The sequence below is a fragment of the Schistocerca cancellata genome, chromosome 3 (genome assembly GCF_023864275.1).
Source record: "Schistocerca cancellata isolate TAMUIC-IGC-003103 chromosome 3, iqSchCanc2.1, whole genome shotgun sequence".
NCBI classification, from domain to species: Eukaryota; Metazoa; Arthropoda; class Insecta; order Orthoptera; family Acrididae; genus Schistocerca; species Schistocerca cancellata.
The window spans coordinates 320,081,481-320,104,550 of NC_064628.1; the positions used below are offsets into that span (position 1 = coordinate 320,081,481).

At 45.8% G+C, this 23,070-nt stretch overlaps 1 protein-coding gene and 21 non-coding genes across 22 annotated transcripts in view; 18 read left to right on the top strand and 4 right to left on the bottom strand.

The window, feature by feature from the left end:
• LOC126176288 (uncharacterized) overlaps positions 1–23,070 on the top strand; it is a 109,751-nt gene that overhangs the window by 71,544 nt on the left and 15,137 nt on the right. The gene's annotated exons all lie outside the window — the stretch shown is intronic.
• On the top strand, positions 516–588 carry Trnam-cau (transfer RNA methionine (anticodon CAU)). Its single transcript has one exon. It is a non-coding gene; the product is annotated as a tRNA-Met (tRNA).
• Trnae-uuc (transfer RNA glutamic acid (anticodon UUC)) lies at positions 911–982 on the top strand. The gene has a single exon. It is a non-coding gene; the product is annotated as a tRNA-Glu (tRNA).
• On the top strand, positions 1,279–1,351 carry Trnak-uuu (transfer RNA lysine (anticodon UUU)). Its single transcript has one exon. It is a non-coding gene; the product is annotated as a tRNA-Lys (tRNA).
• On the top strand, positions 1,492–1,573 carry Trnas-aga (transfer RNA serine (anticodon AGA)). The gene has a single exon. It is a non-coding gene; the product is annotated as a tRNA-Ser (tRNA).
• Positions 1,854–1,925, bottom strand: Trnag-ucc (transfer RNA glycine (anticodon UCC)). The gene has a single exon. It is a non-coding gene; the product is annotated as a tRNA-Gly (tRNA).
• On the top strand, positions 2,748–2,820 carry Trnam-cau (transfer RNA methionine (anticodon CAU)). Its single transcript has one exon. It is a non-coding gene; the product is annotated as a tRNA-Met (tRNA).
• On the top strand, positions 3,143–3,214 carry Trnae-uuc (transfer RNA glutamic acid (anticodon UUC)). The gene has a single exon. It is a non-coding gene; the product is annotated as a tRNA-Glu (tRNA).
• Trnak-uuu (transfer RNA lysine (anticodon UUU)) lies at positions 3,511–3,583 on the top strand. Its single transcript has one exon. It is a non-coding gene; the product is annotated as a tRNA-Lys (tRNA).
• Trnas-aga (transfer RNA serine (anticodon AGA)) lies at positions 3,724–3,805 on the top strand. Its single transcript has one exon. It is a non-coding gene; the product is annotated as a tRNA-Ser (tRNA).
• Positions 4,086–4,157, bottom strand: Trnag-ucc (transfer RNA glycine (anticodon UCC)). Its single transcript has one exon. It is a non-coding gene; the product is annotated as a tRNA-Gly (tRNA).
• Positions 4,980–5,052, top strand: Trnam-cau (transfer RNA methionine (anticodon CAU)). The gene has a single exon. It is a non-coding gene; the product is annotated as a tRNA-Met (tRNA).
• Positions 5,375–5,446, top strand: Trnae-uuc (transfer RNA glutamic acid (anticodon UUC)). Its single transcript has one exon. It is a non-coding gene; the product is annotated as a tRNA-Glu (tRNA).
• Positions 5,743–5,815, top strand: Trnak-uuu (transfer RNA lysine (anticodon UUU)). The gene has a single exon. It is a non-coding gene; the product is annotated as a tRNA-Lys (tRNA).
• Positions 5,956–6,037, top strand: Trnas-aga (transfer RNA serine (anticodon AGA)). The gene has a single exon. It is a non-coding gene; the product is annotated as a tRNA-Ser (tRNA).
• Positions 6,318–6,389, bottom strand: Trnag-ucc (transfer RNA glycine (anticodon UCC)). Its single transcript has one exon. It is a non-coding gene; the product is annotated as a tRNA-Gly (tRNA).
• Positions 7,212–7,284, top strand: Trnam-cau (transfer RNA methionine (anticodon CAU)). Its single transcript has one exon. It is a non-coding gene; the product is annotated as a tRNA-Met (tRNA).
• Trnae-uuc (transfer RNA glutamic acid (anticodon UUC)) lies at positions 7,607–7,678 on the top strand. Its single transcript has one exon. It is a non-coding gene; the product is annotated as a tRNA-Glu (tRNA).
• On the top strand, positions 7,975–8,047 carry Trnak-uuu (transfer RNA lysine (anticodon UUU)). Its single transcript has one exon. It is a non-coding gene; the product is annotated as a tRNA-Lys (tRNA).
• Positions 8,188–8,269, top strand: Trnas-aga (transfer RNA serine (anticodon AGA)). Its single transcript has one exon. It is a non-coding gene; the product is annotated as a tRNA-Ser (tRNA).
• Positions 8,550–8,621, bottom strand: Trnag-ucc (transfer RNA glycine (anticodon UCC)). Its single transcript has one exon. It is a non-coding gene; the product is annotated as a tRNA-Gly (tRNA).
• Trnam-cau (transfer RNA methionine (anticodon CAU)) lies at positions 22,960–23,032 on the top strand. The gene has a single exon. It is a non-coding gene; the product is annotated as a tRNA-Met (tRNA).

The window sequence follows — 23,070 nt, forward strand, 5'->3', positions numbered from 1 at the left end:
ATATGCTCGGCAAGCACGGACGGCATCGGACGTCCGCCCCCAACAAGTGCAACTAACAAAATGAGAACAACAACTAAAAAAGTGGTAGGTTGTTCGCCTACCACGCGGGCGGCCCGGCTTCGATTCCCGGCCGATGCATCGTTTTGCTGTTCTCGCTATAATGCCGCCGCGCCGATTGCCCGCTTGAGCTGCGTCAGCCTCAGGAATGTGTAGCAGGATTCGCTGTGAGAAGAACCAAACACGCAGCACGCAAGAGGCCGTACTTGGACGGTCGCGTGCTATTTCTGAACTCTAGCGTCGGCCTGGCCCTACAGGCCGCTGTGTCCAGGTGCCGCAAGGGCGATGTACTGTTACCTCAGGCAGTGCTGCTTTCCGTTGAAAAAGCTGCGGCAGCAGTTTAATCTAGCCAGTCGGGAAAGCACGTGTAGCAACACAGCAGATTCTTGAGAAAGCGCAAACTGTCTATCTCTAATATGTGGGACTTACCAAGTTTCCTGGGACGCTTGTTGCAACGTGCCTCGGTAGCGCAGTAGGTAGCGCGTAAGTCTCATAATCTTAAGGTCGTGAGTTCGATCCTCATCCGGGGCATTTAATTTGCTGTACATCATGGCTGAATTAACGGCGCTGCTGTTGCTAGGGAACGAACTTAATTGTCGTTTGTTATCCCCAAGGAGTCCACGCCTCAGCGTAAAAATGTTTACTTCCAATTATGGCAAGGTACAACTTTGATCTTTCTCCTCCCCTGTTATGAGTAAAATATGATGCAAACAGCAATGAATAGTCAGTTTCGAGCTGTGCGCCATGCCAGTCTGCACGCACAAATACGCTCGCAAACAGAGAGCACCACTGAGTCCGGATTCAGCACGAAATGCGGGAGGAGAGGGAGTAAATCTCACGTTTACCGAGCAAATCCGGTGTGGTCTAGTGGCTAGGATACCTGGCTTTCACCCAGGAGGCCCGGGTTCGATTCCCGGTACCGGAAGAGAAGTTTTTGCGCACACGTCCCTCCATGTTTTGGCCTTCCAACCTTCGTTTGTCGCCCTCCTTCCGGAGCTTCAACCGAACGTAATCGGGGAAAACAGGCACAAGATGCAATTACTGTCAGCACCGGGATAAAGGCAGAAGAGGCACTAGTCCGCTGTTGGGCTGCTACCAGCGTCAGTGGGAAGTCGGTGAAGTGGCCAGTTGCGCCAGAGGCCAGCAATTACCGTAGTACGCCTACACACGCGTTCCAATTATTCACATTGCTTGCAGCCGCTCCACCCACAACGGGCATGAGCCCGGATAGCTCAGTCGGTAGAGCATTAGGCTTTTAATCTAAGGGTCCAGGGTTCGAGTCCCTGTCCGGGCGAAGATTTTTAACGCTTCCGTAATGGCTCGTCTCGTAGCGCTGGTAGCCCTGCCGTAATCAGTGCACAGAGTTCGTTTCCTGTCAACATTCTGCGCAGACCGGTTAGATTTTTCACGATTCGAGGGAAGCTTCAGATACGAGCAGTCGTGGCCGAGTGGTTAAGGCGTCTGACTAGAAATCAGATTCCCTCTGGGAGCGTAGGTTCGAGTCCTACCGACTGCGTCCGTTTTTCTTTTCTTTTTTTCTTTAGGAAGGAGGAGCAGAAAATTTCGCGGTTTGCCTGTCGTTTTGGTACCTCGCCACACCTCACCTCTCACAGTCGTTTATAGCGCCTGTCCTTTTGATAAGGGCGAATTCCAAGCGTCAGCTTTCGCGTCAGCCGAGCAAAGTCGGGACAAGTCGGGACATACTACAGGATGGCCTGCGTGGAGCAACGACGGAAAGAAAACGTTAATTTAACAGCACGTGGCTCACATACTCATACGCAAAAAGTTTCGCCCGTTGCGGTGGCCGGGAATCGAACCCGGATCAACTGCTTGGAAGGCAACTATGCTCACCATTACACCACCACCGCACAGCCGCTGCTCGCAACGCCGCGCTGTGTCGGCTTCCCGCCCGCCGCCAGCGGCCCACGGTGATAGTAGCTGTAGGCGCTTTACGAGGTAGGAGGGTGCATCCACACGCATTCGGGTAGCGCCTCCACGCACGCTGCGTCTTTGGGCAAGACTCGTCGCCGCGGCCGCAACGTTACTCACACGATAGTGATGAGCGGTCGCTATAAGGCAGTGTAGTGGGGGACTCCGCGTGTGTAGCACTTTTTTCGGTCGTATCCGACGTCGCTGGGTGGCAATCCCACTTTCCCTGCAGACAGCTGCTCGGGAATATGCTCGGCAAGCACGGACGGCATCGGACGTCCGCCCCCAACAAGTGCAACTAACAAAATGAGAACAACAACTAAAAAAGTGGTAGGTTGTTCGCCTACCACGCGGGCGGCCCGGCTTCGATTCCCGGCCGATGCATCGTTTTGCTGTTCTCGCTATAATGCCGCCGCGCCGATTGCCCGCTTGAGCTGCGTCAGCCTCAGGAATGTGTAGCAGGATTCGCTGTGAGAAGAACCAAACACGCAGCACGCAAGAGGCCGTACTTGGACGGTCGCGTGCTATTTCTGAACTCTAGCGTCGGCCTGGCCCTACAGGCCGCTGTGTCCAGGTACCGCAAGGGCGATGTACTGTTACCTCAGGCAGTGCTGCTTTCCGTTGAAAAAGCTGCGGCAGCAGTTTAATCTAGCCAGTCGGGAAAGCACGTGTAGCAACACAGCAGATTCTTGAGAAAGCGCAAACTGTCTATCTCTAATATGTGGGACTTACCAAGTTTCCTGGGACGCTTGTTGCAACGTGCTTCGGTAGCGCAGTAGGTAGCGCGTAAGTCTCATAATCTTAAGGTCGTGAGTTCGATCCTCACCCGGGGCATTTAATTTGCTGTACATCATGGCTGAATTAACGGCGCTGCTGTTGCTAGGGAACGAACTTAATTGTCGTTTGTTATCCCCAAGGAGTCCACGCCTCAGCGTAAAAATGTTTACTTCCAATTATGGCAAGGTACAACTTTGATCTTTCTCCTCCCCTGTTATGAGTAAAATATGATGCAAACAGCAATGAATAGTCAGTTTCGAGCTGTGCGCCATGCCAGTCTGCACGCACAAATACGCTCGCAAACAGAGAGCACCACTGAGTCCGGATTCAGCACGAAATGCGGGAGGAGAGGGAGTAAATCTCACGTTTACCGAGCAAATCCGGTGTGGTCTAGTGGCTAGGATACCTGGCTTTCACCCAGGAGGCCCGGGTTCGATTCCCGGTACCGGAAGAGAAGTTTTTGCGCACACGTCCCTCCATGTTTTGGCCTTCCAACCTTCGTTTGTCGCCCTCCTTCCGGAGCTTCAACCGAACGTAATCGGGGAAAACAGGCACAAGATGCAATTACTGTCAGCACCGGGATAAAGGCAGAAGAGGCACTAGTCCGCTGTTGGGCTGCTACCAGCGTCAGTGGGAAGTCGGTGAAGTGGCCAGTTGCGCCAGAAGCCAGCAATTACCGTAGTACGCCTACACACGCGTTCCAATTATTCACATTGCTTGCAGCCGCTCCACCCACAACGGGCATGAGCCCGGATAGCTCAGTCGGTAGAGCATTAGGCTTTTAACCTAAGGGTCCAGGGTTCGAGTCCCTGTCCGGGCGAAGATTTTTAACGCTTCCGTAATGGCTCGTCTCGTAGCGCTGGTAGCCCTGCCGTAATCAGTGCACAGAGTTCGTTTCCTGTCAACATTCTGCGCAGACCGGTTAGATTTTTCACGATTCGAGGGAAGCTTCAGATACGAGCAGTCGTGGCCGAGTGGTTAAGGCGTCTGACTAGAAATCAGATTCCCTCTGGGAGCGTAGGTTCGAGTCCTACCGACTGCGTCCGTTTTTCTTTTCTTTTTTTCTTTAGGAAGGAGGAGCAGAAAATTTCGCGGTTTGCCTGTCGTTTTGGTACCTCGCCACACCTCACCTCTCACAGTCGTTTATAGCGCCTGTCCTTTTGATAAGGGCGAATTCCAAGCGTCAGCTTTCGCGTCAGCCGAGCAAAGTCGGGACAAGTCGGGACATACTACAGGATGGCCTGCGTGGAGCAACGACGGAAAGAAAACGTTAATTTAACAGCACGTGGCTCACATACTCATACGCAAAAAGTTTCGCCCGTTGCGGTGGCCGGGAATCGAACCCGGATCAACTGCTTGGAAGGCAACTATGCTCACCATTACACCACCACCGCACAGCCGCTGCTCGCAACGCCGCGCTGTGTCGGCTTCCCGCCCGCCGCCAGCGGCCCACGGTGATAGTAGCTGTAGGCGCTTTACGAGGTAGGAGGGTGCATCCACACGCATTCGGGTAGCGCCTCCACGCACGCTGCGTCTTTGGGCAAGACTCGTCGCCGCGGCCGCAACGTTACTCACACGATAGTGATGAGCGGTCGCTATAAGGCAGTGTAGTGGGAAACTCCGCGTGTGTAGCACTTTTTTCGGTCGTATCCGACGTCGCTGGGTGGCAATCCCACTTTCCCTGCAGACAGCCGCTCGGGAATATGCTCGGCAAGCACGGACGTCATCGGACGTCCGCCCCCAACAAGTGCAACTAACAAAATGAGAACAACAACTAAAAAAGTGGTAGGTTGTTCGCCTACCACGCGGGCGGCCCGGCTTCGATTCCCGGCCGATGCATCGTTTTGCTGTTCTCGCTATAATGCCGCCGCGCCGATTGCCCGCTTGAGCTGCGTCAGCCTCAGGAATGTGTAGCAGGATTCGCTGTGAGAAGAACCAAACACGCAGCACGCAAGAGGCCGTACTTGGACGGTCGCGTGCTATTTCTGAACTCTAGCGTCGGCCTGGCCCTACAGGCCGCTGTGTCCAGGTACCGCAAGGGCGATGTACTGTTACCTCAGGCAGTGCTGCTTTCCGTTGAAAAAGCTGCGGCAGCAGTTTAATCTAGCCAGTCGGGAAAGCACGTGTAGCAACACAGCAGATTCTTGAGAAAGCGCAAACTGTCTATCTCTAATATGTGGGACTTACCAAGTTTCCTGGGACGCTTGTTGCAACGTGCTTCGGTAGCGCAGTAGGTAGCGCGTAAGTCTCATAATCTTAAGGTCGTGAGTTCGATCCTCACCCGGGGCATTTAATTTGCTGTACATCATGGCTGAATTAACGGCGCTGCTGTTGCTAGGGAACGAACTTAATTGTCGTTTGTTATCCCCAAGGAGTCCACGCCTCAGCGTAAAAATGTTTACTTCCAATTATGGCAAGGTACAACTTTGATCTTTCTCCTCCCCTGTTATGAGTAAAATATGATGCAAACAGCAATGAATAGTCAGTTTCGAGCTGTGCGCCATGCCAGTCTGCACGCACAAATACGCTCGCAAACAGAGAGCACCACTGAGTCCGGATTCAGCACGAAATGCGGGAGGAGAGGGAGTAAATCTCACGTTTACCGAGCAAATCCGGTGTGGTCTAGTGGCTAGGATACCTGGCTTTCACCCAGGAGGCCCGGGTTCGATTCCCGGTACCGGAAGAGAAGTTTTTGCGCACACGTCCCTCCATGTTTTGGCCTTCCAACCTTCGTTTGTCGCCCTCCTTCCGGAGCTTCAACCGAACGTAATCGGGGAAAACAGGCACAAGATGCAATTACTGTCAGCACCGGGATAAAGGCAGAAGAGGCACTAGTCCGCTGTTGGGCTGCTACCAGCGTCAGTGGGAAGTCGGTGAAGTGGCCAGTTGCGCCAGAAGCCAGCAATTACCGTAGTACGCCTACACACGCGTTCCAATTATTCACATTGCTTGCAGCCGCTCCACCCACAACGGGCATGAGCCCGGATAGCTCAGTCGGTAGAGCATTAGGCTTTTAACCTAAGGGTCCAGGGTTCGAGTCCCTGTCCGGGCGAAGATTTTTAACGCTTCCGTAATGGCTCGTCTCGTAGCGCTGGTAGCCCTGCCGTAATCAGTGCACAGAGTTCGTTTCCTGTCAACATTCTGCGCAGACCGGTTAGATTTTTCACGATTCGAGGGAAGCTTCAGATACGAGCAGTCGTGGCCGAGTGGTTAAGGCGTCTGACTAGAAATCAGATTCCCTCTGGGAGCGTAGGTTCGAGTCCTACCGACTGCGTCCGTTTTTCTTTTCTTTTTTTCTTTAGGAAGGAGGAGCAGAAAATTTCGCGGTTTGCCTGTCGTTTTGGTACCTCGCCACACCTCACCTCCCACAGTCGTTTATAGCGCCTGTCCTTTTGATAAGGGCGAATTCCAAGCGTCAGCTTTCGCGTCAGCCGAGCAAAGTCGGGACAAGTCGGGACATACTACAGGATGGCCTGCGTGGAGCAACGACGGAAAGAAAACGTTAATTTAACAGCACGTGGCTCACATACTCATACGCAAAAAGTTTCGCCCGTTGCGGTGGCCGGGAATCGAACCCGGATCAACTGCTTGGAAGGCAACTATGCTCACCATTACACCACCACCGCACAGCCGCTGCTCGCAACGCCGCGCTGTGTCGGCTTCCCGCCCGCCGCCAGCGGCCCACGGTGATAGTAGCTGTAGGCGCTTTACGAGGTAGGAGGGTGCATCCACACGCATTCGGGTAGCGCCTCCACGCACGCTGCGTCTTTGGGCAAGACTCGTCGCCGCGGCCGCAACGTTACTCACACGATAGTGATGAGCGGTCGCTATAAGGCAGTGTAGTGGGAAACTCCGCGTGTGTAGCACTTTTTTCGGTCGTATCCGACGTCGCTGGGTGGCAATCCCACTTTCCCTGCAGACAGCCGCTCGGGAATATGCTCGGCAAGCACGGACGTCATCGGACGTCCGCCCCCAACAAGTGCAACTAACAAAATGAGAACAACAACTAAAAAAGTGGTAGGTTGTTCGCCTACCACGCGGGCGGCCCGGCTTCGATTCCCGGCCGATGCATCGTTTTGCTGTTCTCGCTATAATGCCGCCGCGCCGATTGCCCGCTTGAGCTGCGTCAGCCTCAGGAATGTGTAGCAGGATTCGCTGTGAGAAGAACCAAACACGCAGCACGCAAGAGGCCGTACTTGGACGGTCGCGTGCTATTTCTGAACTCTAGCGTCGGCCTGGCCCTACAGGCCGCTGTGTCCAGGTACCGCAAGGGCGATGTACTGTTACCTCAGGCAGTGCTGCTTTCCGTTGAAAAAGCTGCGGCAGCAGTTTAATCTAGCCAGTCGGGAAAGCACGTGTAGCAACACAGCAGATTCTTGAGAAAGCGCAAACTGTCTATCTCTAATATGTGGGACTTACCAAGTTTCCTGGGACGCTTGTTGCAACGTGCTTCGGTAGCGCAGTAGGTAGCGCGTAAGTCTCATAATCTTAAGGTCGTGAGTTCGATCCTCACCCGGGGCATTTAATTTGCTGTACATCATGGCTGAATTAACGGCGCTGCTGTTGCTAGGGAACGAACTTAATTGTCGTTTGTTATCCCCAAGGAGTCCACGCCTCAGCGTAAAAATGTTTACTTCCAATTATGGCAAGGTACAACTTTGATCTTTCTCCTCCCCTGTTATGAGTAAAATATGATGCAAACAGCAATGAATAGTCAGTTTCGAGCTGTGCGCCATGCCAGTCTGCACGCACAAATACGCTCGCAAACAGAGAGCACCACTGAGTCCGGATTCAGCACGAAATGCGGGAGGAGAGGGAGTAAATCTCACGTTTACCGAGCAAATCCGGTGTGGTCTAGTGGCTAGGATACCTGGCTTTCACCCAGGAGGCCCGGGTTCGATTCCCGGTACCGGAAGAGAAGTTTTTGCGCACACGTCCCTCCATGTTTTGGCCTTCCAACCTTCGTTTGTCGCCCTCCTTCCGGAGCTTCAACCGAACGTAATCGGGGAAAACAGGCACAAGATGCAATTACTGTCAGCACCGGGATAAAGGCAGAAGAGGCACTAGTCCGCTGTTGGGCTGCTACCAGCGTCAGTGGGAAGTCGGTGAAGTGGCCAGTTGCGCCAGAAGCCAGCAATTACCGTAGTACGCCTACACACGCGTTCCAATTATTCACATTGCTTGCAGCCGCTCCACCCACAACGGGCATGAGCCCGGATAGCTCAGTCGGTAGAGCATTAGGCTTTTAACCTAAGGGTCCAGGGTTCGAGTCCCTGTCCGGGCGAAGATTTTTAACGCTTCCGTAATGGCTCGTCTCGTAGCGCTGGTAGCCCTGCCGTAATCAGTGCACAGAGTTCGTTTCCTGTCAACATTCTGCGCAGACCGGTTAGATTTTTCACGATTCGAGGGAAGCTTCAGATACGAGCAGTCGTGGCCGAGTGGTTAAGGCGTCTGACTAGAAATCAGATTCCCTCTGGGAGCGTAGGTTCGAGTCCTACCGACTGCGTCCGTTTTTCTTTTCTTTTTTTCTTTAGGAAGGAGGAGCAGAAAATTTCGCGGTTTGCCTGTCGTTTTGGTACCTCGCCACACCTCACCTCCCACAGTCGTTTATAGCGCCTGTCCTTTTGATAAGGGCGAATTCCAAGCGTCAGCTTTCGCGTCAGCCGAGCAAAGTCGGGACAAGTCGGGACATACTACAGGATGGCCTGCGTGGAGCAACGACGGAAAGAAAACGTTAATTTAACAGCACGTGGCTCACATACTCATACGCAAAAAGTTTCGCCCGTTGCGGTGGCCGGGAATCGAACCCGGATCAACTGCTTGGAAGGCAACTATGCTCACCATTACACCACCACCGCACAGCCGCTGCTCGCAACGCCGCGCTGTGTCGGCTTCCCGCCCGCCGCCAGCGGCCCACGGTGATAGTAGCTGTAGGCGCTTTACGAGGTAGGAGGGTGCATCCACACGCATTCGGGTAGCGCCTCCACGCACGCTGCGTCTTTGGGCAAGACTCGTCGCCGCGGCCGCAACGTTACTCACACGATAGTGATGAGCGGTCGCTATAAGGCAGTGTAGTGGGAAACTCCGCGTGTGTAGCACTTTTTTCGGTCGTATCCGACGTCGCTGGGTGGCAATCCCACTTTCCCTGCAGACAGCCGCTCGGGAATATGCTCGGCAAGCACGGACGTCATCGGACGTCCGCCCCCAACAAGTGCAACTAACAAAATGAGAACAACAACTAAAAAAGTGGTAGGTTGTTCGCCTACCACGCGGGCGGCCCGGCTTCGATTCCCGGCCGATGCATCGTTTTGCTGTTCTCGCTATAATGCCGCCGCGCCGATTGCCCGCTTGAGCTGCGTCAGCCTCAGGAATGTGTAGCAGGATTCGCTGTGAGAAGAACCAAACACGCAGCACGCAAGAGGCCGTACTTGGACGGTCGCGTGCTATTTCTGAACTCTAGCGTCGGCCTGGCCCTACAGGCCGCTGTGTCCAGGTACCGCAAGGGCGATGTACTGTTACCTCAGGCAGTGCTGCTTTCCGTTGAAAAAGCTGCGGCAGCAGTTTAATCTAGCCAGTCGGGAAAGCACGTGTAGCAACACAGCAGATTCTTGAGAAAGCGCAAACTTGAAAGGTCTCTGTTGGATTCCTTTCATGGTTAATTTCTTAATTCTGTTGTCATTTATGGAATAAATTCCTCTTCTAAATGTACTGTGGCGTTTCTGACTATCTGGGAGGAGACTGAGCAGTGGAACGTGTTACTTTTACACATAAACAAGAACGATCTGTCACACTACTACACTTTAAAGCACAGTTTATATGTAATTCTTATATGTAATTCATGTCACACAGTCTCATACGGAACCTACATCCGCTTTCTTTTATATACTGTATATGATAAGATACTGTCATCCCCCTTCCCTTTTGTGTGAGAGGATGAATGAGCATATGTATTTCTAGTTGCATGCTTGAGGGTAGCAGACAAGGCTGTCTGCTAGAGAACAGTAGGACCAACGTCGGAACAGGTAGCTACGCTTCCTAAAAGCAAAGAGGTTTCTATTCTTAGTATGGTCCTGTCCGTCCGTTGTCATGTTGGTATAGGAAGCTGCCCCTCTGGCCACTTCCGTTGGTCTTTGTGAGCCACCCCTCAGGAAGCACGCTCGGGAGTAAGGCAGTTGCAGGGTGGCCGTGGCGAGCGTCTGAAGTGGTAAGATCTCCGGCTAAGCGCGTGTCTGTTAAGTCCGTAGGACAATGGATTTCTTAAGTTCAGCCTAACTGAAAATTTAATCACTTTTATTTCGGGTTTAGGTCTAAAATATCCGATGTTATCTTAAATTGCAGCGCAGTGTAATTATCGTGTGAAGTTCAGAATATTTTTCGGTAGTTGCTTTGTTACTACTTTGTGAGTAAAGTGGAACCACGTGTTGATCAGTAACTCTAACTAAGTTCATCAATCTTAAATCCGAATGTGCGTGAGATTATAACGTCTCGTCTTGAGAATATTTTTTTAATATAGCAACTTTTCTTTATGCTTTTCTTTATGTTCAACCCACGTGGGGTGTACTTTGCGAGACCAGTACCACGTGCTTATATAACTGTTTGACCCATCAGGTAAATAGTAAGACGTTAGTAACCAGTTCAAGGTTTTTCTTTTGTCAATTGCTTTTCGATCTAATTTATTTTAATTATCAAATTATTGTGGAGTTGTACGCTTTGTGTAAACCAAGTTGACCACGTGGAGCATGTGGTGTAATCATCAAAGTAGCCCTCAGCTATTCTTTTTGCAAAGACTTCACAAAGAGTTAATATGAATTTAGTATACCAGTGTGTGGTAATTACATGACGGACAGGATTGTGATATGAACGTAATTTCTTTGGGTAAAAACTGAATCTGTTGGTTGTGGTTAATTTCTTCTTGCTTATGTTTCAATGTTCTTCGTGTGTTATTTTATGAATGGAGTGTTGTATGCAGTTTTCCAAATCTTGGCTCCATATTTTATGTGTTCCGTAAGATTACAATCTCACATTTTTTCAATCGTAAATAAGGCACCAGCTCAGTTATAACTCACGTATAATATGCTGAAATTTCAATGAAAAATCTTAAAATAAATTTCCAAATATAAACTGATTTCTTTCTTTTTATTTAAATTCTCCTTTATATATATATATATATATATATATATATATATATATATATATATATATATATTACCGGTTTTGTATGACTATTAAAAGATTATCATTAATGTTAGTCTGCTTCGTAAACCTAGACTAAATATCTGATGAAACAGTTGCCCAGTAATCCACGGTTAACGCCCCCAGACAGATCACGGCTTTTAACTCACTTTCATTGTCAATTAGCTCCGATTTCAGCATACCAAATTAAAGTAACAACATTACACAATTCAGTATAACAAAATTAAAGTTACAATATTACAGATTTCAGCATAGCAAATTAAAGTTACAACGTTACACATGGCGACCCTGTTCTGTGATTCCGCTAGACTCTGGAATCTCTGAAATGTTAGATTGCGAGCGTGTTATAATCTTAATTTTTTTCCCTACAGCGCTCAAACAACTTCTGCGTTGTTTCCGAGCAGACTTTCAAAAGATTCACGGCGTTGTTGATCGGCGTTGCGTTGTTTGTCTTGTTTTGTTTTTTATATTTGTGTGTTTTATATGTCTGTGTGTTTTTTATTCTCGCTTGTAAATTCCACTGTTTCGATCTAAGATAAAAATTTGTATTGCGTGTAAAAAATTGCGTACTAGGTTGGGTATCTTTCGTGTGACTGTCGTAATTTTTGTGGGACACATTTATTTTGATTAGTGTGTCGCATACCGGTTATAAATTGCACTAATGCAGACACGTAACCAAACTAAAAGTAAGCGGTCCGACAACCTAACCAACATGGACCAAGGGGATAATTTAATTTCGAATGTTAACGCGTCGGGCGGTTCCGAAAATGCAATGGGGAATACTTCAGACGAAATGCAAGACAGGACGAACGGGCTCACATCAGAGCCACAAATTAATTTCCCTCCAACTAACCAAATTGATTTGGCAGAACACATGAAAGCCTTATTGCAACAAAATAAAGAATCATTTGAAAAATCGTTCCGAGAACAAAAAGAATCATCAGAAAAATCGTTCCGAGAACAAAAAGAATCATCCGAAAAATCGATCCGCGAGCTAGGCGAACAAATGACGCATAAATCTGAAAAATCGATCCGAGAGCTAGGGGAACAAATGACGCAGAAATCTGAAAAATCGATCCGGGAGCTAGGCGAACAAATAGACGAAAAACTAATCCAGCAGACAAATAAAGTCGACAAGTCGATGCAGAGAGTGTCCGATGATATCTCACAAAGAATAAACAATCTGGCAAGTGAGATAAAAAGTGATATTATGAAAGAATTAGGCCGTACATTTGAACAAATCGATGATCGTCTGCAAGCTTTAGAACAGAGCAAGCGGAGGGGCGATACCGAATCTAAAGAAAGCGAAGAACGGCTACTTAGGAATTTTGAAGAGCTGAGGGAAGAATGCCAAAGGGAACACCAGCAGGTAATCTCGAGGGTCCAGCAGGCGGAAACGCATTGTCCCACGTCCGTTAGCAACACAATAGCGGACAACAGTTTAGCGATCCACGCGTTGGAACAGCAAATAGAACAATTGAAGCAGACTGGGGCGGAGGACAAGAGACAAATTGATGATAAGATTGCGGCATTAGCGGACACTGTAGGCACGATGAAGCTGACGGAAAGCGAGAACAATACTACACCGGTAGCGGCCGCAGAGACCGAAGAAGTGCGTTCGCTTCTTAGATTTCAGAAGGGACAGTTTGAAGTGAACAGACAACACAAAGCTGTAACAGGCGAATTACAAGAACGCGTGGCGCATCTGGAAAACCGCATGGCGTGTGATTCCGAACTCGCCAATAGCACTAAAAATAGCCGGATGAACAGTGCAGAGAGGGACTCCGGCCACGAGGGAGATTTTGACGACAGGGAAGAATGTAATTTAAGGGGCAGACATGAGAGAAACAGAAACATTCAAGGGCCTCGCCAGGAGGAAATGCGGGGATTTGATTTCAAACATTTCCTTACGGTGAGAAAGTTTGAAATATTCCGAAATTCGCAAAAAGGAATACATCCACGAGCATGGCTCGAGCAATTTGAGTTCTGTCTTCCTCCCGACTGGGCAAGTTCACATAAGATAGAATATATGTGTGGCTATTTGGAAGGCGAACCGGCGATTCGCATGAGGTTGGCAGCGCGTCACTGCAACTCCACTCGGGAGTTTCGACAAGCCTTTCTGTCCGCCTATTGGTCGGAAGCGGCACAAGATAGGGTCAAACATGGCATAATTATGCTGCCAAATTTGAACCAGTCTGGTTTCGGCAGCCCTGCACGTCTATTCGACCACATGCTGCAGGCAAATCAATTTTTATACGACCCATACGGGCCTGCGGAACTAATTAGGATATGCATCACCAAATTGCCGATGCACTTGCGGCACGTCATTCTTGCGGGACGATGCAAAGAGGACGTGGAAACGTTTAAGACGCTTCTCCAAGAGTTGGAATACAATACAGGAGAATGCCCGCCTAATCAGGCACAAAGTTATTACGGGGCACAGCAGCGCGACCGCAGTCGTGGCCGTATTACTAATCAACGGCGTGACTGGTCGTCGCGACGCGAACGGAACAATAATCGGGACCGGCCGTATAGAAACTGGGGTGACAGTTGCGAACACAGGTGGAACAACAGAAATGATCGAGGACGTAGACAGAATCGTGAACGGAACAGTTACGGCAACCAGAATCGATACTACGGTGAACACGGTGGGAATAGGACTATAGGCGGAGCACCTCATGGTGTTGAAATTCGGCCAGCTAACCCTAGACATAATCCAGCAAATGGAAATGAACAAAACCGGCAATGACAAACGATCAGCGCAGAAGGCGCCCAATCGGAAACAATGAACGACATGGCAAAGGAGTGCATACGGTATATAGAGAGGGAAGATATTAGAGAGGATTTGTTGCAAGAAACTACGAGTACTAAAATTTCGGGAGTAAATCCAGTCGTGACAGTTGCAGTAAACGAAATATGTTTTAAGTGTGTCATTGACACTGGAAGCCCTTTCTCGATAGTGAGCGAGGCAGCATTTCAAAAATGCGAAGGGACTGGGACTTGGCCCGTTTTTCAAGTGCGAGGAATTAAAGTGAAGGGCGCAATCTACGGTAAGAGCATAGAAATCCGAAGGCAGACTCGGCTTAATTTTACCTGCCAGGGAAGAGAGTTTGAGTACAATTTCTTTGTGCTCCCAATGCTGAATGTGGCAATGATTTTAGGAAATGACTTCATGAATGCCCACCATGCAGTAATTGACATGGGTGGAGGAGTAATGACAGTTCATGTTGGGGATCAGCCAATTAATTTAGTATTTGATGAATGCATATTACGTGCCGAATCAGAAATTAGTTGCCTAAAATTTCAAACTCAAACCGAGTCGCAACCCAGACTGGAGCTACTCGTGAACTACGTAAGTGAGTCGTGCTCTACGTCTGGTGAGCAGGGAAAAGATGTTGCTTTTGCTGATGCACTGAGAAAGAGCATCGCGGGTGTCAGAACCACGGACAGGGAAAAGGAGAAATTGTATTGCCTACTTAGGAATCATGAACGGGTATTTTCTGAGACTCCCGGGGCGATTAAGGGTTTTACTTACCAATTCAGGGTACGTGAACATCAGAAGTTTTCTGTTAGACCATACCCTATTCCCGTGGCATATAAAGCCCAGGTGGAGAAGGAAATAAACAAGATGTTAGAACAAGGAATAATTGAGCGGGCAGTAAGCTCGTACAACTCACCCTTGCTTGTCGTGCCAAAACGCGACAACTCGGTTCGTTTGGTGCTAGACTCGAGACAGATAAACACAATTATTATGTCGGAAACGGACAGGCCTGAGAGCCTTGAGGAACTCTTACAACGTTTCCACGGGGTAAAGGTACTATCATCTGTCGACCTCCGTTCGAGTTTTTGGCAAATCGTGCTACACCCATCTTGCAGATTATATACTGCGTTCCTGTGTTACGGAAATTGTTTCCAATTCCGGCGCCTCCAGTTCGGACTAAATGTCTCATCAGCTGCTTTTATAAGGGGATTAAATAGCATTTTACCTGATGATTTGAAACAGCGAGTGACAATTTACGTGGATGACATATTAATTGCGGAAAAGTCGTGGGAGGACCATAATGACGTTCTGAACAGACTACTGGATGTTTTTGAGAAGGCAGGTGTAACAGTCAACTTAGATAAGTCACAGTTCGGACGAGAGAACATAAAATTCTTAGGCCATATTGTCTCAGCAAATGGAATACAACCTGACCCGGAGAAAATTGCGGCGATAGCGGAGTGTGCAATGCCGACAAATAAAAAACAGTTGCGCGCATTCTTAGGCCTGTGTAACTTTTATAAGCGATTTATAAATTTTAGTGTACTTGGTACACCCCGTCTATGTGGACTAACAGGGAAGAACGCTTTGTGGGTCTGGGATCAAGAGGCACAGGATGAATTTTATAAATTGAAAAAGGCATTGGTAGAGGCTCCCATCCTCGTGCATCCCGACCTGACACAAGAATTCTGTTTAATGACGGACAGTTCCTTGTCAGGATTAGGTGCGGTACTGTTTCAAACGGAAGGAAATGATGATATTACAACTTGGAAAACAATCTCGTTTGGGAGCAGGGTGCTCTCTCGATGTGAAAAAAATTATTCAGTGACGGAACTCGAAGCACTCGCGATAGTTTGGGCATTCTCAAAATTTAGGTATTTTTTATTTGGGAGGACCACCAAGGTGTACACTGACCATCGTGCACTCCAATTTCTTATGAGCACAAAAATCACGCATGGGAGACTAGGACGCTGGGCACTATACCTACAGGAATATAACTTCACTGTAGAATACATTCCTGGACAAAAAAATGTAATTGCTGACGCTCTATCGCGCATTCCTATAGGTTTGCTTCACACAGAAGAAAGGGAACTGGGTGAAAATAATTTTAGCATCCTATACTTACAGAATGTAGCGTTCGAGAATTTTGTTACCACCTCTTTAGGGAGTATAGCGGACGAACAGGATAAGGACGCTGTACTGAAAGATATAAAGACGAAGTGGGAGGACAAGGAGAATGTAGGAATACGCCAGTACTACTTAGTGCGCAATAGAATATTATTCAAGAAACGAGCCCCGGACGACTCCAGATGGGTGTTGGTGATTCCGGAGGAACTCGTAAACAAAATTATATGGTACATACACTTGAGTTATGGTCACTTCGGAGCACAGAAATGTTGTGAAAAACTGAAAGAGACATGCTATTTTAATAACATGCTACGGCGTATTCGTGGTGTACTTAGAGTGTGCGGACCTTGTCAGCGAGCAAAGGCGGCCACAGTGACTTATGCTGCATCATTGCACCCGATAATACCAAGCAAACTTTGTGACCTCGCGGCCGTGGATCTATTTGGGCCACTAATACGATCTAAAGCAGGTTTTGCATATGTTTTTGTAGCGGTGGAGCTAACCTCCAAGTTTGTGTGTCTGACTCCGTTGAAGCGAGCCACAGGAAGGGCAGTGGCAACTGCATTTGCAAAGCAGTTTCTGCATGAAGTTGGGAGCGTGAAAAGGGTTATCTCGGATAATGGACCACAATTTAGATCGCAATACTGGCAGCGGATGCTTCGAAGAAGAAGAATTAAACCTATATATATATCTCTCTTTCACCCCAGCTCGAACCCCAGTGAGTGTATTACGCGTGAATTAGGAAAATTATGTAGGTTATACTGCAGTCGTGATCACCGATCGTGGGACATACACTTAAAGGATTTCAGAACATAATTAATGAGTTGCCTAATACGTCAACAAAGCTTCCGCCAATCACTGTGCTAAAAAACAAGGAGCCCCCAAGCAAATTCAAAGAGGTGGTGCCTTGGCCACTAGAGCCGAGACTACGCCGGAACGCAATTGTTGACTTAGCTTTACGCAACATCAAGCGTGCAGCAGAAGCCAGAGTCAAGGCGTATAAGAAACACGTGAGAAAAACAGTGTTTCATGTAGGACAAAAAGTTCTTATCAGATCACACAAGCTGTCTAACAAACGGTCAGGTGTCTGCAAGAAATTTTTTAATCTCTTTAACGGCCCGTATCGGATAAGGAAGATTCCCCATAAAAACGCCATAGAAGTGGAAACTCTTCGATCGAAGAAATCAAAAGGACTACACCATGTGTCAAATGTAAAACCATACATTGAGTAGAAAGAGCAGTGAGGAGTAGAGAGGACGGTGAAGAGAGACAATTGATTAGTTTAAATTTATAACATGCATTTTGAATAATATGTTGGTAAAAATAGTGATAAAGATGTTTCTATGTGATGGATTGAAGTGATGTTTTAAAATTTTTTTTTTGTGCAATTAGGATTTAGTTTGATTCAAACGTGAAGATAAAAGGTTTCTTTGTGAACGAGTAAAATGCTGTTTATGTTTTTTTTTTGTGTGTAAATTGAAAAGAGTCGCTCCTGAGGAAAGCAAGATCGTTGCTGAATTAGTGCATAAACTCAGGGGAATATCCGATCTGTGGGTATTATGGGTCTGGCAAACCCAGGTCCCCAGGTGTTAGTAGTCTTGTTTCCGATTTTCTGTTTTCAGTGCTACTATCTATCTATTACTATTCTATACCTGTCAGTGTAAAAGAGGATCTCTTACTATAGTATGCGTGCTGTATGAATATTTTAAGATAGGAAAACTCAGGGGAATATCCGATCTGTGGGTATTATGGGTCTGGCAAACCCAGGTCCCCAGCTGTTAGTAGCCTTGTTTCCGATTTTCTGCTTTCAGTGCTACTATCTATCTATTACTATTCTATATCTGTCAGTATAAATGAGGATCTCTTACTATAGTATGCGTGCTGTATGAATATTTTAAGATAGGAGAACTCTGAGAAAGGAATGAGTAAGTTTGGAATCTTGAAAACAGGATGCGATAATACGATTGTTGAACCATTGGCTTCCAATGTGCGATGATATGTTAATATTGATGATATATGTCTTTTTTGTTCTTTATAGCTGAGTACGTAAAGTGCTGTCTGTAGATTTCGTAAGTATATTGATTCCCTTCAAGGTGAAAGAAGAATTGTGGTTTGTGTAATTTACGTGGCTCTGAAACATTATTGTGGTAGTCAAATACGAGCAGCTTTTCAGCAAATGGAGAATGGACCGGAAATATGGATCCTTTTTGTAGTCTTGATTGATGTTGAGCCAAAGCCTAAAAAATTATTCTGCGTTAATACTTGTCCTAGAAAAGCGACGTTTATGTGTTTTGCTGATGCTGTGAGCAATTTCCCTCTTGAAGGTAGAGGATGATTAAATAATTTTGATTATGGGAACGAAGGAAAGCTTGGTTTAAGGTAATAAGGATAAAGCAAAACATTTGTCATTTAAACTACAGGAGGATTCGGATCTTTTGTGTCTGTTGTAAGTTCAATATGTTAAGATGATACTGTTTTACAGAATAGAGGTGACCACAATTTTGCCATTCATGAGAAATGAATCCAGAATAACCACCACAGGCGAAATAACTGATTTGGAAGCGAAAGGTAACGTAAAGAAGGAACGAAATCGCAGCAAAATGGGTAAGAAAACGTAATATAACCTGTATAATGCAAATATTTTTAACCTTCTCAGAGTCATCTGCGTGATTAATTGTTGTGATAACGTAATTTTAGGTGAAATTTTCTTACTGTTTTATGTGTGAATATATGAGTATGATAAATGTATAATTGCGAGTCTCTTTTCAGGTGTGCGAACTGGTATAAATGTTTTGGCGTGTAAATAACCATTGTTCTTTTTAATGTGTATGTTTAAGGAAAGTTCTCCATATTTATCATGTGACAAGACGTATGCCGCGAGCGTCAAGAAGAGGACGAATTAGAACAATGTTGTAGTGGTGTAAACACTTTGTTGAAGTAGCATTGAAGTAGCTTATTGGCTTAACTAGTAGTGGATAGAAGTAGAATATTGAGTAATGCATGTTTATGGGTAGTTAGTTTGTAGAATAGACAACAGGTGTGCATGTATGTGTGTGTAAATAACATGTGAACCCTATGCTGTCCTGACCTATACTTGCACAAGGCATAATCCTATTCATTTTAGTGAATTAATAAGTAGCATTTGATTTATTAAAACGTAAGTGAACCACATTAGTGATGTGGATTTAAATATTATATTGTCAGTTTATTTAACTTTTATTTTTTTTACACTGTAAAGTCATTTCACTTTTATTTTTTTTTTACATTGTCAAGTCATTTAAATTTTATTTTATATTGTCGATTCATCTAATTTTTTATTTAAAAAAAAATATTAAGTCTCACTTTGTTCTTAAAAATTGTGAAAGACAATACTAAGTGGTATTATGTATGACATTGTGTAATCACATAAGGATGATGAAAAATTTCTGTGAATGCAGTTGAGAACCTGAAAGCGAACCGGCAAAACTCTTAAGAGACAGCGGGAGCAGCCGGACTAGTTGTAAACTGGCGGGTTTCCCAGCGGGACACGCTGTCATCCGGGCCACTTTGGGAGCGCGGCCGACAACAAAAGGAGAGTAAGCGGCAAACACTTTCCCTTGTACCTGGAGCTAATGGGCGGCCGCCCCGGGCGACCCCTCCTCGAGGCGATGACCTGAGATGGGCGAGCGGTCACCGCCCGGAAATCCATCTGCTGGCAACGCACCACACGCACGCGACCGTGACGAGACGGCCGCGGTGAAACAACACAAGGGGCGTGGAGCCTTTTGACAGGTACTGCCCAGAGAAACTTGCAGACGTCAACGACGCCTATCGACATTTCCTGATGGATGCCTACTGTCAAGCGACAGTAAATCTTGGTTCGATGTTCTCTGGTCGCTAAGGGTGGCACAAAAGAAGAGCCATTAAGTGTCATCCTTGCCCAGGAATATCAACCTGGCGTGTCAAACGAGGATACCGCACGAATTTGACAACACAAACATGGAACCAAATCGAGATGACGTGACACGGGAGAAACTCCATGAGAGGGCAGAGACGGCGGGATCGCACGCAACAGATGGACAAAAAAAAAAAATCCCTACTGACAGCTGCGGCGACGAACCCCCCCCTCTTTCCCCTATATTGTGCCTCGGAACAGTGGAAGTACTGAGTGTGTCAGTGAACAGTGATTATACGGTTCTTAGTCCAGTGCAGATACGTGTGTTTCTGTCAGAGAAACTCTGACTCGTGTGTTTTGCAGGAGTTCGATTTATTGGTGTTTATTAGACTGACTCTTGTATTTTGCAGGTGTTCTATTTATCTTTTTTAGTCTTTGACTCTTGTTTTTTGCAGGTGTTTTATTTATAGGTGTCTTTTTTGTTTTAGATGTTGACTATTGTACTGTTTTATTTATCAATGTTTGTTTTTGTGTGATGTATTAGATTTGTGATATTTTGTTTCGTAAATTCATTGCTGTGGCATTGCTTCGTTTATCAGTCAGATAGCTTTTTATTCTCATTGAACTGTGATCGATTAGCCTTTGCATGGGGCATATTTACTGTGAGGAACCCCTTAAGGGTAACAATCACATAATTATTGTAGTTTCAGAATAATGCCACAGTGCTCATTGTTTGCTAGCTAATTGAAATATAGTAGAGTGATTAAATGAGTGCCACATAGTTATTTTAATTCTACAAATTATTAGATTTATACGATATAGAATTTTTTTGCGATAACCACTTTGTAAAACATGTTTTTTCTCTTATCATTTTGTTGCTTTTGCAGATTGTGCATTGTTATGGTCTGCTTTTTAATACCGATGTTATTTGATGTTTTTTTTTTAATTGCTGTGGCACCTTTGCTATTTTCATAAATTTTGCTTGCTAGTAAACAGTCATAAATTTTCCTGTGATCAGTTGGCTCTTGCAATGAGCAAATACTGGTGAACTCCATAAGGGTAACAACCAGAAATTGTTTTCATATTAATGACACAGGAACCATTGTTTTTACTTGCTGACCGAATTAGGTCTACAATAACTTTTAAATAGGTGTCACAGATTGTTTTTTGTTTCCTCCTTGAAATTGGTAGATTCTAAAGATGTGTTGAAATTATTGTGTTTTAGCAAGTAGCTGGTGACCTTTTGCCTTTTCTTTATTTTTTTTAGTTTAAGTAGGGTGTGAGAAGCCTGCTTGGGAATGTCCTAGCATGGCCAGAAAATTCCCTGCACAGTCTTTTCCCGGAGCGTTGGGGTTATGAAAGGTCTCTGTTGGATTCCTTTCATGTTTAATTTCTTAAATCTGTTGTCATTTATGGAATAAATTCCTCTTCTAAATGTACTGTGGCGTTTCTGACTATCTGGGAGGAGACTGAGCAGTGGAACGTGTTACTTTTACACATAAACAAGAACGATCTGTCACACTACTACACTTTAAAGCACAGTTTATATGTAATTCTTATATGTAATTCATGTCACACAGTCTCATACGGAACCTACATCCGCTTTCTTTTATATACTGTATATGATAAGATACTGTCATCCCCCTTCCCTTTTGTGTGAGAGGATGAATGAGCATATGTATTTCTAGTTGCATGCTTGAGGGTAGCAGACAAGGCTGTCTGCTAGAGAACAGTAGGACCAACGTCGGAACAGGTAGCTACGCTTCCTAAAAGCAAAGAGGTTTCTATTCTTAGTATGGTCCTGTCCGTCCGTTGTCATGTTGGTATAGGAAGCTGCCCCTCTGGCCACTTCCGTTGGTCTTTGTGAGCCACCCCTCAGGAAGCACGCTCGGGAGTAAGGCAGTTGCAGGGTGGCCGTGGCGAGCGTCTGAAGTGGTAAGATCTCCGGCTAAGCGCGTGTCTGTTAAGTCCGTAGGACAATGGATTTCTTAAGTTCAGCCTAACTGAAAATTTAATCACTTTTATTTCGGGTTTAGGTCTAAAATATCCGATGTTATCTTAAATTGCAGCGCAGTGTAATTATCGTGTGAAGTTCAGAATATTTTTCGGTAGTTGCTTTGTTACTACTTTGTGAGTAAAGTGGAACCACGTGTTGATCAGTAACTCTAACTAAGTTCATCAATCTTAAATCCGAATGTGCGTGAGATTATAACGTCTCGTCTTGAGAATATTTTTTTAATATAGCAACTTTTCTTTATGCTTTTCTTTATGTTCAACCCACGTGGGGTGTACTTTGCGAGACCAGTACCACGTGCTTATATAACTGTTTGACCCATCAGGTTAATAGTAAGACGTTAGTAACCAGTTCAAGGTTTTTCTTTTGTCAATTGCTTTTCGATCTAATTTATTTTAATTGTCAAATTATTGTGGAGTTGTACGCTTTGTGTAAACCAAGTTGACCACGTGGAGCATGTGGTGTAATCATCAAAGTAGCCCTCAGCTATTCTTTTTGCAAAGACTTCACAAAGAGTTAATATGAATTTAGTATACCAGTGTGTGGTAATTACATGACGGACAGGATTGTGATATGAACGTAATTTCTTTGGGTAAAAACTGAATCTGTTGGTTGTGGTTAATTTCTTCTTGCTTATGTTTCAATGTTCTTCGTGTGTTATTTTATGAATGGAGTGTTGTATGCAGTTTTCCAAATCTTGGCTCCATATTTTATGTGTTCCGTAAGATTACAATCTCACATTTTTTCAATCGTAAATAAGGCACCAGCTCAGTTATAACTCACGTATAATATGCTGAAATTTCAATGAAAAATCTTAAAATAAATTTCCAAATATAAACTGATTTCTTTCTTTTTATTTAAATTCTCCTTTATATATATATATATATATATATATATATATATTACCGGTTTTGTATGACTATTAAAAGATTATCATTAATGTTAGTCTGCTTCGTAAACCTAGACTAAATATCTGATGAAACAGTTGCCCAGTAATCCACGGTTAACGCCCCCAGACAGATCACGGCTTTTAACTCACTTTCATTGTCAATTAGCTCCGATTTCAGCATACCAAATTAAAGTAACAACATTACACAATTCAGTATAACAAAATTAAAGTTACAATATTACAGATTTCAGCATAGCAAATTAAAGTTACAACGTTACAAACTGTCTATCTCTAATATGTGGGACTTACCAAGTTTCCTGGGACGCTTGTTGCAACGTGCCTCGGTAGCGCAGTAGGTAGCGCGTAAGTCTCATAATCTTAAGGTCGTGAGTTCGATCCTCTCCCGGGGCATTTAATTTGCTGTACATCATGGCTGAATTAACGGCGCT